General features: G+C 45.7%; 1 protein-coding gene across 1 annotated transcript in view; it reads left to right on the forward strand.

Annotated features, from left to right (window-relative positions):
* Window positions 1-19,656, forward strand: part of IQANK1 (IQ motif and ankyrin repeat containing 1) — a 2,532,034-nt gene that overhangs the window by 1,460,743 nt on the left and 1,051,635 nt on the right. The gene's annotated exons all lie outside the window — the stretch shown is intronic.

A 19,656-nucleotide genomic window follows, 5' to 3' on the forward strand; every position in this document is an offset into this window, starting at 1 on the left:
TGAGGATCGGTTCTGAACCCAACCAGTAAAGAATAAAGGTGAGATGGACAACACACATGGAACGTTATGGTGAGTATATAACTTCTTTTTTTAGCACATCAGAAACATATCAACCTCTTCTCAGCCCCTGTACAGAGTGTCCTTGATTTTTTGGCAATGATTTTTAATGAAGGAGCTAGCTCCTCCATGGGTAGAGTTCAGTTAGCAGCAATCTCTAACTTGCTTATTGGATTTGAGAATTATTCCTTGGCTTCATCTACAGTAAGCTTTGTAAAGCCTTTTTGAAAGGCACTGTCCTGCTGAGACCTCCCTATAAAGACCCAATGCCACCATGGGATTTAAATTTGGTACTGCATACCTTAATTCATTCCCCCTTTGACCCAGCAGCAAAACATTATCTTAAATTCATGAGCTGGAAAACTATCTTTCTAGTGCCCATTAGTCTGCTATAGAATTTTGGAACTTCAAGCATTGTCCTCTAAACCTCTCTTATTGATTTTTCATAGGGATAGAGTCACATTATGTACCAACCCTTCTTTCCTTCTTAAGGTGGTATCAGAATCCATTATCAACCAGTCCATTAATCTGCCAGCCTTCTTTCCTAAATTTGCAAACAAAGGTGAATATATGTTGCATTTATTGGATGTTCACAAACAGTTACATTTTTACTTACATAGAACAAAAGAAGTTAGAAAGAGAGAACAATTATTTGTGTCCTTTGCAGATTCTAAATTGGGCAAATCAGTTGCAAAGGTAACGTTAGCCATATGGCTGACGAATTGCATATCATTTCTCTACAGTAAGTCGGGTCTATCCTTACCAAAACCTTTAACAGCCCATTCAGCTAAGTCCATGGCAGCTTCTTCAGTGTTTCTATCTAGGGCTTCCATGGACAACATATGTGCAGCAGCAACTTGGGCCAATCCGCATACTTTTATTACTCATTACATATGGGATTTGGTCTCTAAGAGCATCCCTTGGCTCAGCTGTGCTTAGGAATAACCTTTCTTAGAGTCCACCTGGGATTTTAGGTAGCTGGGAACTCTGTCCCAACAGTTGAGGGAAGAATGAAAATTGACAACATCAGATAAAAAAGTTATGTACTTACCATAACGTTCCATCCGTGTTGTCCATTTTCATTCTTCCTCAACTTCCCACCCACCAACTCCCAACCTTTTTCACAGTTGACTTCTGGAAGAACAAGAACCTATAAGGATACCACTGTCCCTCATGTTAAGGTCTATGTGTGGCTTTCTGCTGTCAGGATTATTATATTAGTACTCCCTACTTAGTGTAAACCACCAAACAAGATCTGAGGTATGTTAGGGGTTGGTGCATTATGGGTAAGGGAGAAGCTTGAGAGTTTTTTGGTGGCCACAAGCTAAAGTAAAGGCCAAGTCAGATCCGAACAAAACAGATGAGAAAGAATGAAAATGGACAACACAGATGGAAAGTTATGGTAAGTGCATAACTTTTTTTTACAACCAGTTCAACACCAACACACTGGCCTTCACCATGTAGCAACATTTTCTCACTATACAAACAGGGTTACCAGGCGTTCCTCTGTGTCAGTGAGTGTGGCCTCTAATGGCAGACCCCCCCCTCCATGTGTGACCATCCTCTCAGGTGCAGTAGTAGCGTTACCACTTGTTCCTCTTTACACAGGACAGTCCCTATTTGGACATATGTGGCCTATGAATAAAATCTGAAAAATGGAGATTTTAGAATATTCCATAGGTTGCCTTTAATACTTGCATAAAACAATTAATCATTTGATCAGCAACCTGTGGGTATCGGATCCGAGCCGGCAGCTTTTCAAGCTAAAAGATCCGAGCTCTCAGCTCCTCCCCCTTACCCATAATGCCATGCTACCTCCCTCCAGTCCTTAGATCTCGTTTGCTGTGGCTTCTGACAGCTTTAAGCCACAAGCTCTTGGCGCTGGGTGAGAGTTTCAAAACTTTTAAAAACCTTTTAAAACTATTTCTTAAGAATTTTTGTGTGTTGGGTGTAGTAGGTCCTTAGTTTTCTGTCTATATATTTTTCTCAGTTTTTTTGTGGTAAACTTACTGTTTAAATTTAATTTCTTCCCTCCCCTTTACTGTGTGTGTGTGGTCGTGCGATGGCTGAAGGGCCTAAGGCCATTTTTCTAAATGCACTGAGTGTGGCCATAAGCTGTCCCCAGCAGATGGCCACACTCAATGCGTTCTCTGCCTAGGGGTAGCCCACTTGTCTTCTGGCTGCCAAGTGTGTGCAGCCTTCAACCCCTGGGCTGTTAGGGATAGGAGGAATGAGTTAATCCTGGCGGGGCTTTTGCCAGTGGATTATTCTTCCTCCTGTCCCTCTAAGGCATCAGCCACGGCTGTGACTGTCCTGCCTTCAGTTCCCCCTCCCGTGACTGGGACTCAACCTCCCACTGTGTCTCAGGGAGAGGGGGACTCTTCTACAAGAGAGAAGAGGCACAGGGGCAAAGAGCGGCATAAAAGCCATAAGAGGTGGACAGAGTCTCATTCCTTTGCTCCGCCAGCTAAGGTAGCTAACCCTCCCAGGAGGGTCTCCGGATCTTCACCCTCTCGGCTCCGTTCCCCCCACTTTTCTCTGGAGTACCAGTCTCCCTCTAGGTCATCGAGGCGGCCTTCCTGGCCCACTTCGGCGACCTCTTCGAAGTCCACCAGAAGCATGTCTGATGCTGATTTGGACCGGCTGATGAGTCGATTCTTGCAGGCCCAGATGCAGATGGGAGTGCTCCTGCCTCCCCCCCTCCGGGGGGGAGCTTGGCCCCTTTCTTTGCTCCAATTGCTCCTTCTCCGATTTTCTGTCGGGTGTCGGAGTCTTTGGATCCGTCTCGGGCCTGGGGAGTCGTCGGCGGTGGCAGTGGTGGCTACTTCAATGCCAACCGTACCCTCGAGCATGTCGGATCCGAGCTCTTGGGGCCGAGAGCCGAGATTCGGATCCGCAGGGGTGAGTGTGTCTTCGGCTCCATTTTTGTCAGAGCACACTCCCCTTTCGGGTCCGATCGCATCGGCTCCGATACCGGTCCTTGCATCGGAACCGAGGGGGCTGCTCTTGGAGCCAGGGGAGAGTGGTTCGCCCCCGGCTTTTGACATAGTAGAGAGGGTTCTGTCAAGGAGTTCCAGGTCCCCGGTCCGGGCTACGGATCGACCCGTCACTCCCGTGCATTTGGGCCTATCTTCCATCGTCCGGCCCCAGGGACAGCCTGCGGCGGCGCTCCAGTTGGTTCCCGTAGGGGAACCGGACCCTGTTGGTGAGCCCTCCTCGGACAGTCCCGCCGGAGAGGCCCCTCACAAACGAAAGTGCAAAAGGAGGCACTTGGACTCCCCTAAGTCCCTCACGGAGGACACGGACTTAGAAGAAGGGGAAGGTTCCCCAAGGTCACCCCCTGAAGACATCTCCATTGGAGACATTATGGAAATGCTACGTATCAGAGGAGGGTGGTCTGCCCAAAAATCTTCCTCCAATGAGTCTGTGTTTCTGGAGGCATTTGACGCAGGCCCGTCTACCTCTTGGGTGTCCCCCCGGCTGATCCCCTGGTAGACTTGATTACTACCAGGGCTTGGAAGGAGCCGGACACCGTGGAGCCAATCCCTAGAAGACCAGACAAAATACTCAGTCCCCCTCCTGACAGACAGCCATGGAATAAAGGTTCCCCGGTAGATGCCATGGTGGTGGCGGCCACCACTAAGAAGGAACTAGCACAGGAAAGTTCCTCGGTTCATCCTCCTGATAAGGAATCTCGGACGATGGACCATATTGGAAAGTGGATGTTTGCTTCAGCTACCTTTTCTATAAGGGCACTGAATTACCTGGCACATGTCATCAGGCTCCAGCGGGACTTGATAAAAGAATACGCTGGAGCTCCCCCAGAGTCCATGGCGGCCGAGGACAAACGGACCTTCTCGGCTCACATGGCCACTCTAAAGTCAATTTCTAATACTTCCATGCGGCTCCTCTCCCATGCCACAGAGGGAGCGGCTAGAGCCAGCGGAGCAGGGGTCGCCTTGCGGTGCCACACCTGGCTTTACCTTTGCGACTTTGTGGAACCCTTGAAGGCATCCTTCGCGACCGCTTCCTTTGACGGTTCTATGCTATTCGGCAAAACCATCTGCGACACACTGCTCCAGAGCGAGAAAGACGGGAAGACGCTGTCTGCCGTTGGGATCCGCTTCTCTAATCCTTAAAGGTCCTTCTCAAGGAACCAGAGAGGACAGAAGAAGATGTGGTTCTGGAAGTCCCAGCAGTCCCATCCCGCTCCGGACCCTTTGTCCTTCAGAGGCAGAGGAGGACAAGGTGGACGACGGCCCAGAGGCAGAGGGGGGCCAAAGAATTTTGGGTCCAGAGAACCTTTCTCAGACCGGCCCGCACAACAGCCCTGAGGGCTTGCCCAGCTGTCCCTGTCTGGAGGCAGTCGGGGGACGTTTTTTGGAGCACCTACAAAGTTGGGAGTCCATAACTACAGATCGTTGGGTGCTCCGAATAATATCCAGAGGCTACACTATTCCCTTTCTGTATCTTCCCCCTCTAACGAAGCACCTTCCCGATGTCCCACCTGATCAAAGGGAGGCGGCGGCTTCAGAAATATCGAAGTTGCTAGAAAAACAGGCCATCCAGCACGTCCCCCCAGAGCAGTCTGGATTAGGCAATTAGTCCAGGTTCTTTTTGGTGCCAAAAAAGACGGGGGACTTAAGGCCAATTCTGGACCTGTCATCTCTAAACCTGTTCATTGCCAAAGAGAAATTCTGGATGGTCACTCTGCAATCTATTCTCCCTCTCTTACAGGAGAACAATGGATGTGCTCCATAGACCTCAAGGATGCATACTACCACATTCTCATGGACAGACGGTCCAGGAGGTTTCTCCGCTTTCGGCTAGGAGCCAGTCACTTTCAGTTCAGGGTTCTGCCTCACCACAGCCCCCATGGTGTTCACGAAGGTCATGACAATTGTAGCAGCCCACCTGAGACTTCAGGGAATTCAGGTATTTCCGTACCTGGACGATTGGCTCCTCACCGCCCCCACCAGGCATCTGCTTTGCTCTGCCAGGGATTACTCCCTAGCCTTGGCCAAGCATCTAGGCATTACTATAATTTTTCAGAAATCGTCTCTTCATCCTGTGCAAGTTCTGGATTTTATAGGGGCCTGGATAAATACTCGCCAGGCCAAAGCCTTTCTAACAGCGGACAGGTTGCGCAACTTGTCACTACACTTACTGGCACTCCTACAGTCTCCAGCCCCACCTGCAGAGTTGGTCCGGAGAGCCCTGGGCTCCATGTTGGCAGCCATCAGCCTATCACCTCTAGCACGATTGCACATGAGAGTCCTACAATGGACTCTTCAGGTTCAATGGTCTCTCCTACTCCACCCATTGGAGTCTCCAATTCCCCTGAGCAGGGTTTGCAGGAACTCCCTTCTTTGGTGACTCCATTCCCGAGAACTGCTGGAAGGGAGACCGTTTGTGATGCCTCAACCCCAAGCCACGCTGACCACAGACGCTTCTCGCCTAGGGTGGGGGGGGGGCATTCTATGGGCAGAACCGTCCAAGGCACGTGGACTCCCTTAGAGACCATTCTGCATATCAATGTCCTGGAGATGAGGGTGGCGCTTCTGGCGTTGCAAGCCCTTCAAGACCTTCTTCCTCTAGGGACTATTGCAATTCAGACAGACAACATGGCTGTAGTCTGGTACATCAACAAACAGGGAGGAACCAGATCTTACCCTCTTTGTCGAGAGGCTATGAGAGTTTGGGACTGGGCAATTTCCACCAACCGCTTTCTGGTAGCAATGCATATTCTGGGTCGGGCCAACATTCTAGCAGGCAAGCTGAGTCGCTCGATCCTCACACCTTGCGAGTGGTCTCTAAACCCATCGGTAGCGAATCAGATCTTCCTCAGATGGGGTCAACCTTGCTGCGATCTTTTTGCTTCTCCTTCAAGCACAAAATGCAGCGAGTTTTTCGCTCTGATTCCCCCAACAGGGGAGAGCCCCAGAGATGCTCTGGTTCATGCTTGGCCTCCCGGTCTCCTTTATGCTTATCCTTCTCTTCCGCTAATGACAACATTTCTGCAGAACGCTCATCGGTTCGGAAGCAAGATAATCCTCATAGCCCCATTCTGGCCTTACCAGATCTGGTTCCCTTACCTGCGGTCTCACAGTGTAGTTCCTCCTTGGATCTTAGATCCCATTCCGGATCTGATCTCTCATCCTGCGGGATTTCAGCCCCCAAACCTGGGTGACCTCAAGCTCACGGCTTGGTTGATTCAGTTCCACTAATAGCAAGGACTCCCGGTATCTCGTCTCCCGTAAAATCTATTCTGGTAGCAGCGCATAAACCTTCTACCAGAAAGATCTACAGAAGTAAATGGAAGCGTTTTTTCTATCTGGGCCAAAAATAGGGATTTAGATCCTTTCACTGCTCCCATTCCAACGGTTCTGGAATTCTTGTCCCATATCTTTTACCAAGGAGCTAGTGCTTCTACAGTCAAAGTCCAAATGGCAGCTATTTCCCATTTCCACATAGGGGATAACCTTGGCCCCTTAGCGTCCGCTAAGATATGCAAAACTTTTTTGAAGGGCACCTTTCTGTTGAAACCTCCGGTCAAGAATCTGGTTCCACCCTGGGACTTAACCTTGGTTCTTCAGGCATTGACTGGCCCACCCTTTGAACCGGCTGCTTTGGTTAAGTTAAAAGTTTTATCTTGGAAAACGGCCTTCCTGATTGCAATTACTTCAGCCAGGAGAGTATCTGAGCTTCAAGCCCTTTGTATGAAACCCCCGTATCTGGTCTTCCATAAGGACAGAGTGTCTCTCAGGACTAACCCTTCTTTCTTGCCTAAGGTGGCCTCTGAATCCAATATCAACTAATCTATTAATTTGCCTGTGTTCTTCCCCAACTTTCAGAACAAAGGGGAATACAGATTGCACTTATTGGATGTGCACAGACAATTGCGTTTTTACTTGCACAGGACAGCCACTACTAGGAAATCTGATCAACTTTTTGTGCCTTTCACTACACCATCTATTGGTAAGCCTATTATGAAAGTTACCTTGGCCAGATGGATATCACAATGCATCGTGCACGCTTATTTAGCCTCCGGCCAGCCTGAAACCTTAGGGGTCCATGCCCATTCTACCCGGTCTATGGCTACTTCTGCAGCATTCTGGTCAAGAGTTCCTCTAGATGACATCTGCTCAGCAGCTACTTGGTCCTCTTCTCATACCTTCATTTCTCATTACAAGTTGGATCTGATATCCAGGAATAGGGCATCATTTGGCTCCGCAGTGCTCTGGAATATCCTTCCTTGAGGTCCGCCCAAGGTTTTAGGTAGTTGGGGACTCTGTCCCACAGGTTGCTGATCAAATGAAGTTAACTACTTCAGATAAAGAAGTTATGTAATCACCATAACGTTCCATCTGAGTAGGTAACTTCATTTGTCTGCAGCCGACCCCCCCCCTCCTTCCCCCTAACCTGTTTCATGGTTATTTCTATGACGCAAGGTTTCACCTTGTCTTGCATTAGGTTAATGTTCCTCTTTCGAGGGTCTTAGTCTGTTTTTTTGTTTTAGGCAAACTCGATCTGAGGACTGGAGGGAGGTAGCAGGGCATTATGGGTAAGGGGGAGGAGCTGAGAGCTCGGATCTTTTCGCTTGGAAAGCTGCCGGCTCGGATCCGAGGACAGATCCGATACCCACAGGTTGCAGACAAATGAAGTTACCTACTCAGATGGAACGTTATGGTGAGTACATAACTTCTTTTTTTATAGCTGAAACTCCTAAATGTAATGTGAAACAGCATAAGCAAGTCAAATGCTAGAATAAGCTTTTATTTTGGCAAAAAAATAAGTTCTTTTCACTGTTTGTGGGTATGGTTTATCCTGCAAAATCTCACATTTCTACAAAAAATGTCCCTCTTTGGACATTTAAAAAAGTGGCATCTCTATGTAGTGGCTTGGGCTTTCATGCTGGTGTGCAGTATCATATCATATCATTGACCTTGCAGCAGACCTGTTGTGTTGATCTGTTGGGGCCACCTACATCTTTACCATCTGCAACAATGTCCTACCACACATGCTCCTGGAATACCCTGTCAGTGGCCAGAATGCACCTTTCATGTGTACACAGGACCTGCAGTAACACCTTGTTTTTTGCTAGCAAGATCTTTTCAAGCCACTGAAACTACTCTGGTGCCATTTACATTCCTCTACCTAGAGATATCTGTGATCACTGGCTGGGCACAAATATATCTCTCATTAGATGCACCAGTCCACCACCCATGTTGCAGAAATGGCTGCAACAAGTGACGTGCAGGCTTTATGCCAAAATCACAGGCAATGTCACCACAGATAATACATGATGCCATTTACATTCCTGTACATAGGGGCATGCACCACTGATTGCTGTCTGAGCAAATTTGTTTACCATCAGCTGTAACCTTCTACCACCCTTGCAGTAGAAATGGATGCAGTACACAGCACACTTGATATACGCTATCAAGGGCAACTTTTCACAGCAGTTTGGGTGGGACAGCCTGGGGACAGACTGTGGTTTAACATGAGCCCTATGAACTAAGTAGACAGACCTTTGTCCAAACAAGGAACACCACCTTGTGTCCCCAAGATACATCTGCAGCCTTAATCAGTTAGCATGAGTGTGTCCCCCACCACACCACTTTCTCTGTGCATGTCAGCTGAATTTCTGTAGCAGAAGATGTGCTGTCCAACACACCCCTCTGTCTGTGTTACCAACCAACATCTTTCCTCCACCAGTCACTGTCATTCAGCCATTCCTCTGCTAGGCTTCCAATGCATAGATCTGTGCCTTGTCTGCTCACATTCCCCATTCTGATTCCCCTCTATGTTGTCCATCCTACTGTCTGCAGGTTATAATGAACCCCTCACTCCCCTCCAAAAGGTAAATATTTCCATTTACCACCCCCACCTGTCCCAGCCTGTGTACCCTTACCAGAGCTGACATACATACATTTTTTTTTTTACTTTGTGGAGAACTCCAATACTCTCTCTTTGGAATCTGCTTGCTACATTGTAGAAAACTAGGAAACATGATGAGCACCACAGTGGCAGTGTTCATTTATATCACACTATTACTGGACTTGTAACATAATTATGCTAATGAAGCAATTTTGGTTACATTTTTCTGAATTATACATGTAGCACAAAGCATTTATAGCACTGCAGTGTGCCATTGGCCTATGCTACCCCTTGCACATGCATGGTAGGCCACAAGCCAGTCTGCGCATGTCTGGGTAGTGCCTTGACAACCACACATCTGGGAGCTTTTGCAGTCTAGTTAGTGGTCTTTATGGGCACAATGGTGCACTGGCGCCATAGATGGGGGCCACTGCCATCCTACTCTACTTTTCACTTGTTGGCAGACACGTCACTGTGTGTGATAAGTGCATCTCCACCCCAGTCAGTAGACATCTGTTGTCATTCTACTGTGCATTGGCATTGGGCTACATCTTACTGCCATGTTCCCCATTGATGCATGCTGTGTGGTGTCCACAGCATTTGTCAGTATGAATCCTCTACCATCTTCTTCCTGGTATCAACCTGGCAAGTGGCTATGGCTTCTGGAAGGGCTAAAATTGAAAGAGTTCTTATGTGGTGCAGTAGGAAAACAAAAATATTTCTCCCCCTACTGCATCTGCACAATTGGTAATGCCTGCTGAAGGACTCATGTGAGGGACCCCAGTAGAAGGTAAATGCCTACCACTGTCTAGCCAGAGCACTGAGTGATACAATGGGCATCACCCACTCTGGTGTGTAGTGTCAGAATCATTCAAATAACTTGAAAAGATGCCATCCTGACCATTTCCATCAATGGGAAGAAGAGGTTATGGAGAGGGAGCCAGAGTTGTACAGTATGTATGACTACCTGATAAATAATTTTAACAAATGTAGGCCATATTGTAGAACCATATGTGGTTATTGATGTTTATGTGCATGCTGTGTTCTTTTGCTACTTGTAAGCACCTGATGAATTATGGGAGAATCAACTTATCTGCCAGAGAAGGCAAGTATGCCCGAGCATCAGGGTATGTATATATGATTGCTATCTTATTCTGCCTTGCCTACTTATTGGCCCTTGTTTGCAATGCTGCTAATTAATTTTAAAATTGCTTAGTGTTTTGCTTTTCTTTTTTGTGTAATGTAACTTTTACTTCCTACCAGGTATTCCCAACAGTAACTGTGCATTACAGAATAGGCTGACCTAGAGTCTAAAATTGTAATTACGGGGAGAGGTCTCTGCTTTTGTACATTCCCAGCTGGCATTGTTCAGTGCTTTGTGCCTATCTGACTACTAATGCAGATGATGAGCACTGCCCTTGTCAGCCTGAAATGTTGTACTGTTTTGCATGCCCATTCCACCAAATGTGACTGTACTAATTTTCTCTGACATATGAATGTTGGTCTGTCGTATAACTTGGGTTGATGAATGTCAGGGTTCACTATTACTACATGGGTTGTGTGTCTCATGTATATTTCTGTTGCTATTCTGAGAGAGGTTATAGGTGGCTGTTACCACTTTGTGCCATGCACCACAGCATTTGGCACACAGTGTGTGCTACCTACATATAACCTCCTCAGGGCTGTGCAATTTGTTTTTTTCAATTGCGTTATTTCTGTGTTGATTCACTGCCCATTGTACTCACAGAGGTTGACACTCATGCACTGTGCCACTGTCCTACACACATACACACACACACATGGACACACACACACACATGGACACACGCACACAGTCACACACACACACACACACACACACACACACACACACACACACACACACACACACACGCACGCACACACACACACACACACACACACACACACACACACACACACACATACACACACACACACACACACACACACACACATATCCTATCCTGTCCTATAGTCCACATAGTTCTGTACAAGTTGTGTCTCAGGCCTGTATATTGTGTTTGCATTGGCATTGCTTAGCTGACTGCATTTTACCCATTGTAGGGCCTGTACTGCAAACTGGTATAGCACAACTGATTATTGCTTTTGTTTTTTTTTTGCTTTTTTTCCCCCCTTTGTTGTTTTGCTTTTCTCCATATACAGTCATATTTTATGCAGTTTCAGATGTGATGTAGCAGTGGCTACCGTAACCTGCACCTGCCTCTCCATCACCTGCGTGATCCCCAGTAAGTGATGAAGGCTATCTTGCAGGGAGCAGCCTACAGGGTTTGCTGGTGCCCTCTAATGCTGTTTCTTCAGTGGCAGGGTGTAGGCTTCCTGTCAATGAGCAATGCCTAGGGTCCTGCTTGGTCACCTAACAGGAGGTGGAAGGACTGCTGAGTGCTGTGGTGGACTTGTGGCTGAGCACCTAAATTGAAACTCTTAACAGTAGTGAAGGACTCAGATGCACCACCACAGTCACATAAACTTAAAGTTACATAAAATCCTTTAATAGCTTTGAAGTAGATGAAATTAAAACACAAAGTCCCAGGATAAAATACTGCCGTCTTTGTAGAGGAATGAGATAAGTGCTTTCAGAGCACATCCTTCTGTAATCTATTTATATTTGTTTACCAGTGTAGTGCATTAATCAATGCTGACCCATTTCAGTCTCAGATTTGCAAAGTTGCACCGCTGCATGGCCTTGAGTCCCAAGCCAACGAGGGCTGGGCCCAGCCACAAGGATAGTAGTGGAAGTAACTGACTTCTTGTTGGGTACAACATTATGCAGCTTGGCAGTCAGTCCTCATTCCACACCCTATCCCTCATCATGGTGTTACCTTTCCTCGTGTGTTTCTGCCCTGTCCAGTTTGTTGTCCCATCCTCTTCATTGCCAGTTATCCTCCCATTGTCTGTCTCTTTGTCACTCCTTTGGGACCCATTTATGTCAGCACCTTTGCTGTCTGTCCTTGCCTGTCTTTTATGTCAATTTGTTTGCTCCTGTTGCTGTCCCCATACCCTGTATCCTACCCACACCTTCCTCGTGCTACCTTCCTCCTCCACCCTTCTCAAAATTAAAAAAGGGCACCTATTTCATAAAAAAAAAAAAAAAACTTTATCCCCTTTCCCACACCACTTTTCCCTTTCCCTTGTCCTTCTGTATATTCACACCAGACTACAAAGCCAGCGAAAAAGATGCCACCAGTCTTGTATTAAATAGTTTATTCACACTGAATAACACTCTGGCGCCTCGGCACAGCCTTCCTGGAGTTCCTTCTGTATATTCCTCCGCTTGCTCTTGCCATTTTGAATGTCCTGTCAACCCATTTTCTTCTTGTTTATAATACAAACATAGTCGATACTTTGTTATGTAACCTTTGCCTAGAGAGGCATGTCAGTGTGCATGTGGATGAGCATCATCACAGGTATACTACATGCACTCTGCTGTGCCTAGATCATATGATCTTCCTTAGTGCTGTCTGCTTCTTTTCATGACTCATGCTGCTTTCTCATAGGTTCATAGGTTGGTACTAGGCTATTGGCCTTAGGGCCCATGCAAGCCTAGCCATAACAATTCCCTGGATATTTCTTCCCACAATATTTACTTCTCTGGACCCCTGTCTAGCAGGGCGACTGACATGATCCCCGGGGTGAATTTCCTATCTCCCATCCAATCATCAAGGTTCCTTTTGAAGAGGGCCAAGGAGGTGCTCTGCTTGACATGTATGGGCAGTCTATTCCAGAGTATGGGGAGTCTCTGGGTCAGGAACCTATCCCTCCAGCATGTTTTGTTCATTGTGATGACAATGTTTAGATCCCTGGAGCGTGTGGCTCTGAGGGATTGGGATTTCTTTAAGTGGAGCATGTCCAACAGCTCAGGGTTTGACATGGCCTTGTATGTTAAGCAGAGATCACCTCTGAGTAGACTATATGCCACAGAGTATAGCTGGAGTTTTGTTAGATGGTCAGCATATGGCATCTGCTTTAGGCCTGTGATTCTTTTAGTGATTCTCCATCAAGTTGCCTACTTATACAGCTCTGCCCCTGGCATATATATGTATACAACATGTCTCCTGCTGCATACTTATGAGCTGGGCCACAATGTGTAATTTTGACAACTTAATTTTTTTTCCTACATGACTGCACTTTCATTTTTTCTGAGTCCTAGTCAGCATACTATCTCAAGAAAACCAGTAGCATAACAAAAACTGACTATTGACTGTTTGCCTCATCTCTGGAAGACAACTAAGGCTTTCTTTCAACTACAAAAAGTGGTTAGTTCGTTGTACTGCTTTTTTTCATTATAAAATAAATGTGACAGTGGACCCGTCAAGGCACTATCTACTAGTGTTGCTTCTATGACGTGTTTTGCTCATTTCAGAAATGTGGTATCATGGAAACAGCAAATTAAACTAATATTCAAACAGTTAAAATGCAGTACAAGTTGGTTAAAAAATCCAGAAGACAGGGCGAGTTTTTCATAGCTATTCTACATGGGATCCTGCAGCTATCCATCTTATAGTTTATTTACTAGATACTGTTTGAAAATAACACCATGTGTAATTGATTACTGTCCAAATGACTCCTCAGTAGTTAATAATATAGTAGCCTGGGATTATGGCACTCACCACAGCAACAGATTATGAGGAAGAAGTGATTTGTTAAGTAAGGCCATTTAGAGCATCATACGTTACAAGCCTTACTGTGTTCTATAAGTTTCCTTTCTGTAAACAGCTATATATGTGCAGTTATTGGGGTGTTTTAGTATTGTTATTTGAGTATTATAAGTTTCACTGGAGATATTTTTTCTCATTATTAAGACTCGCAAAGACACAAACACACACACACACACACACACACACACACACACACTCACAAGAGAAAACATGTTACAGAATACTGCATTTATCCTGTACTTGCACAGTGCTGTGACATACACACATGCACATGCAGGAGAAAAAAGATGTTACACACCAGCTGGTGAATCTGGGAATTTTGAGGCAATGTTACAATTGCCTTATGTACACAGACAACCCTCTTCTCCTTCCAACAATCTCTAATACATGTGAGAGATGCAGTTACACAGCCAAACTGGAGGCAGTGTTCTCTCAACCCAAGTCAGTCAGGAGGAAAAGGTAACCACCCACACCACAAATCAGTCTCACACAGACCTATTGCATCTGCATACCCAACACATAAACACACAAAAGCATACTCGGAGGCTCTAAATAAAAATCTGCCTAAACAGCAAAGACCTCCTAAGCAGATATCCAAGCAACAGCCACCCCTCAACAATACCCATGAATCACATATCTCACAAAATCAGTGTGCCTCACAGTCACAGTCCTTAAGGCCAAACAACACACCAAATACACTTGTTATAGGGGACTCTATTGTCAGGCACACTGACGTCTCGCTCACCAGACTGAACAAGGAGAAGGTCACTGTAAGCTACCTGTCGGGTGCCAGGATCCACCACATAACGCAAACACTCAGGTCACTCCAAAGCAAGTACAAGTATGACTCCGTCATTGTCCATGCTGGTGTGAATGACCTGAGACGTACCTCCCTGGGCTACATGAAAAGAGACATAGAGGAGCTCTCTGACCATGTAGCCCAGGCTGGTATGACCCTGACCTTGAGTAGCATCTTGCCCTCACCAAGAATGATGCCATAGTATAAAGACAAAATGATCAGTTTCAACAATTGGCTAAAGTATTGGTGTCATTCAAAGGGGATCCAGTGTCTGTCAGCCTGGGATGACATGCTCGACAAGCCACGTTGCTTCTCTAGGGATGGCTTGCACCTATCACCCTTAGGCTTTTGTATACTGGCCAAGGCTCTTGCCACCCCCATAGTGCCCTTTTTAGGCAAGGCTCAAAGGACAAACCCACCTCCATAGACAACCCAAGGATAAAAAAACTAAAGGTAATGCTACTCAATGCCAGAAGTCTAAACCTCAAGATGCACGCACTCGAGGCTCTCCTCAGTATGGAGAAAATCGATGTCTGTGCAGTAACAGAAACCTGGTTCAAGTCTCCTGAGAGCACCCCAGTACTACCAGGTTATAACTCATACCATGCGTTTCGGCCCCAAAACTCAGACCGAAGCACAAAAGGAGGGGGAGTATCTATATTCATCAAAGATACCTACACCTCCAGGTTAGTGTCACTGCACGAAGCATCAGAAACCATCCATGTGCAACTAACAGCGGGCAAAACTGCCCTTCAGTTTGTAGCCTGCTACAGAACACCCTCCCTATTACAGGAACCCCACTTGGCATTCCTGAGAACACTGGAGAATATGAAGTTCTCTCCAAACACTATATTATTGGGTGACATCAACGACCCAAACATTGACTGGGAAAACTACTCAAGCCCAAACACCCTCGCCCAACGGTTCCTTGAATTTATAAACTCTAACGCAATGGAACAACTGGTCACCACTCCCACAAGAGGGAACAACATATTGGACCTGGTCATCACCAAAATGGGGACTCTATGTTCCACACCAGAGGTAAACCCCTCATTGGTAAGATCAGACCATAAACAAATTTCCCTGGACATCCATATCCCGTCCCCACCCCCAGCCAAGGAAATCACTGTAAAGAATTTCTCAAAAGCCAACTTTGCACTTCTCAAGACTGAGGTGGAATCCTTCAAAGCCCCTGGGTCAGAGGATAATACAGCCCAATCCGCAGAATCCTTTACAAATGCATTCTATGAGCACCTGCAGGAATGCATGGATCATGCTATCCCAAATAAAACCAAGAATCACTCCTCCAAAAACAGGAGACCGGTCTGGTGGACCCCGGCCATAAATAAGTTATACAACAGAAGGAGGAAGCTACTTCATGACAGAGCAAAATCCCAAAAAGGGAAGGGATCTCTGATCAGTATTAGCAAGAAACTTCGATCCCTCATAAAATCATCAAAGGCCAGTTTTGAAAGAAAAATTGCCCTTGACACTAAAGATAATCACAAGGCCTTCTTTAGTTATGTCAGGAACATGGGCGGAAACTCCCAGATATGCTCTGAATTGTTGCATAACGGTACAAAATATACTGAACCTACAGACATAGCCAACATCCTGGTAGACAGATTCAGCGCAAATTTCTCCCCCCCTTCCCCCCCAAAGGAGCAAATGCCTATCCCAACTGAATGTAACCTCCCTGACATCATAGATGCACAGGTGAAAGCTGCCCTCTCCAAAGCAAGAAACACAGCATCTATGGGACCGGACGGTGTCCCAGGCTGTGTCTTACACGAGCGCCAAGAAGAACTGAACCCTCACATTAAGTCACTGTTCAAACTTAGCCTTACTACAGGATATGTACCCAAAGAATGGCATACAGCTACAGTGGTCCCACTCCACAAAGGTGGTGCCACAACGGACCCCGGAAACTATTGCCCCATAAGTCTGACTATTCTGGTCTGTAAAGCTATGGAGCGTATTATCATGGAACTCATAAACAAAGACATTGGGAGCCTCCAGACACTGGACCCTACCAAATTCAGCTTTGTTAAGGGCAGATCTTGCCTCTTAAACCTAGTTGATTTCTTTGAAACAGTTACCAAAGCCATAGATGAGGGCGAGGTAGTCCACACAGCCTACCTGGACCTCGCAAAAGCCTTCGACACAATACCCCACTCGGGCATCATAAATAAGCTTACCAGCTTAAATATCAACCCCTATATCACAAGATGGGTTGCAAACTGGCTCAGAGATAGAACCCACATGATCAGAATCGCAGGTGCCATGTCCGAATCCAAACCAGTTACAAGTGGCATCCCACAGGGCTCAGTTCTGAGACCTCTCATGTTCGGTATATACTTCTCTGAGGTTCTGGCTAACATGGGGGGATTATGGCTGACAAAGTTCGCAGATGACTGCAAACTGGGGGCCATAATCGAATCTCCAGCTGACACAAGCATCCTCCAAAAGGGTCTCACAGAGACGGATGCTTAGTGCCAGAGCCACGGCCTCAAGCTAAATGCTAAAAAGTGCATAGTCATCCCCTTTGGGAAAAACAAGGTGCCCACAAATTACCACATAGGTGGTAATCCATTAAGTACGGAAGAAGTAATTAGAGATTTGGGGACCAACATAGATAGTAATCTCTCCTTTGATAATCACGTTGCCAAAGTGGTTAGAAAGACCTTCTATATAGCCCACCTTATCACAAAAGGGTTCGCATCTAGATCAAGAGAGGTCATTGTGCCCCTCTACTCATCACTCATTAGGCCCATAATTGAATACAATGCCCCTTTTGGGATGTACCTTACCTGACACCTGCAGCAACTGGAGAGACCCCAAAAGTACCTCACCAAGAGGATCATGGGCTACAAACAGATGTCCTATGCAGCTCGACTAAAGAAACTCCAGCTCTACTCAGTTACTTACCGCCTACTCAGAGGCGATCTATGCCTGACGTACAAAGCCATGTCAAACCCAGAATTAATGGACATGCTCCACCTCAAAAAATCCAAGTCCCTTAGAGCTACACGCTCCAGGGACCTAAACCTCAGCACAAAAATAAATAGGACATGCTGGAGGGACAGATTCATTTCTCAGAGGCTCCCCTCACTCTGGAATAGAATCCCAATTCATGTTAGACATAGCCCCTCGCTGACCCTCTTCAAGCGAAATCTGGACGCGTGGATGGGAAATTGCAAATTCACCCCTGGGATCTCTTCTGTGTCCCTGCTAGACAGTGGCACAGTAAACTAATCTTAAAAGGGTACCTTCTGTGACCTACTTTGCAGAGGCACAGTAGGCTAATCTAATAGGGAGGCAGAAGCCAAATACACTCTGGCTAGGCTTATAAATGTCCTAGGGCAGATAGCCTAGTATCTACCTATGAACCTATAATACTACATTCCTTTTGTAGTGACACAGTAAACTCACAGACACACACGTGGAAGATAGAGGGAAAGCATGTTACCTATGACTGGATTCATCTTGTATTGACACAGTGATGTGTCCCAGCACACACACACATACATACTCACGTACATTAAAAGAGAAGAATCAGATTACAGTATTCTACATTCATCCAGTATTGACACTGCTGTGCCACACACACAACAAACACACAAGTGTGCACACAGTCATATACACATATGTATGTTTGTATGTTGTCTATATAATAAAAAATATTGCACAGTACTTATTGCACTCCACCTGTATTGTCAGAGTGCTGTGCTAGGCATACTCATATACACACTCATGCACATGGACATACACGTGTGCATGCGCACACATATGTATGCATAAGAAAAAGCATGTTACACAGTACTTCATTCATCCCATGCTAATGCAGAACTCTGCCACAGTATTGTAGTTTTACATTCAGAAATGTGCCATGCTGTGTGATTGCTTTTATACTTTGTAGGCATCAGTACAGTGTGGTACATATCCTAATGCTGTGTTTGTGTTAGGATAGTACTGTATATGATAAGATATAGAGATACTTTCAAATAATCTGTTTTGAGATATGAACATCCTGTAGGGCCTTATTAAAGACATATCACAATGCGTGTGTTCTCACTAATGTACATTTGGTTTGTTTATACATAAGTTCTATTTAGGTTCATAGCAGAATGTCATTCCTGATGGGACACTTTAAGCCTAGCTGTATTACTTGTTTACCGCCTAGCTATGTCATCCCATGGGTGTTTTAACTATCCTTGCCGTAATTTTATTTAAATAACTTTCATTTATAAAGGATTAATTGTTGTGGTCACACTTTCAATGTATTAGGGGACCCTATTGTAAGCAAGGGCATTTAAGCCCTGCCTCTGTCCATTAGAGAGATGGTGAGTAGGGCAAATTTCCTATTTTCCATCCATTGGTCTAAATTACATTTGAGTAGGGACATGGATGAGCTTTAGTTTACATGGATAGAAAGTCTATTCCAGAGGAGTGGTATCCTCTGAGATATTTACCTGTCCCTTCAAACCATTCTGTTTATGTTCCAGAAGATGTTTAGGTTCCTGAGTCAAGATTTCTTAGTACCATTAAACTTGCAGATGTGGTGTAGGTCCATAAGTAATGAGTCTGAGGATGCTTTATAAGCCAGGCATAGGTCACCTGTTAGTAGTGTGAGACTGTGTATAGCGACAGGGTTTTGAGATAGTCCATGTAGGGCATGTGCTTTAGGTCCAGTATTCTTTGTATAAGAAACCTCTGTGGTCGTTCTAGTTACTGTAAATTTCTGGACAGGTAGATACTTAAGGGAGAATTGTACTCAATGATAGGCCTAAAGAGGGCTAAATAAAGCAGGACAATGACATCTCTCCACCTAGAAGCTATCCCCTACTTATATACTGCCCAATATAAAATGACTTCCTTACATCTGTGGAGACATGTTGGTCGAATGCTAGTTCAGTGTCTGCATAAGTTCTCAAATTCCTAATTACTGGTTCTACTCTTAGGGGTGTATTGTCAATGTGATAGTTCTCTGGGGCAATCGTTTTTCCAAAGAACACAATAATGCACTTTTTGGCATTTAACTTTAGTCCATGACTCTAAGATGTTATTTCTGTGGGAGAAGCCTTATTAATGGATTGCTGATTTTGGGGAATTCAGTGACTGCTTCCAGCTTGAAGTCATCTGCAAACTTGGTCAGCCATAAACCGTTGACATTTGCTTTGACTTCAGAGAAATAGATGCCAAATAGGAGCGGCCCCAGCAGAG

This window comes from Protopterus annectens, chromosome 3.part1 (assembly GCF_019279795.1).
Source record: "Protopterus annectens isolate FY-2018-M chromosome 3.part1, PAN1.0, whole genome shotgun sequence".
NCBI lineage: Eukaryota > Metazoa > Chordata > Ceratodontiformes > Protopteridae > Protopterus > Protopterus annectens.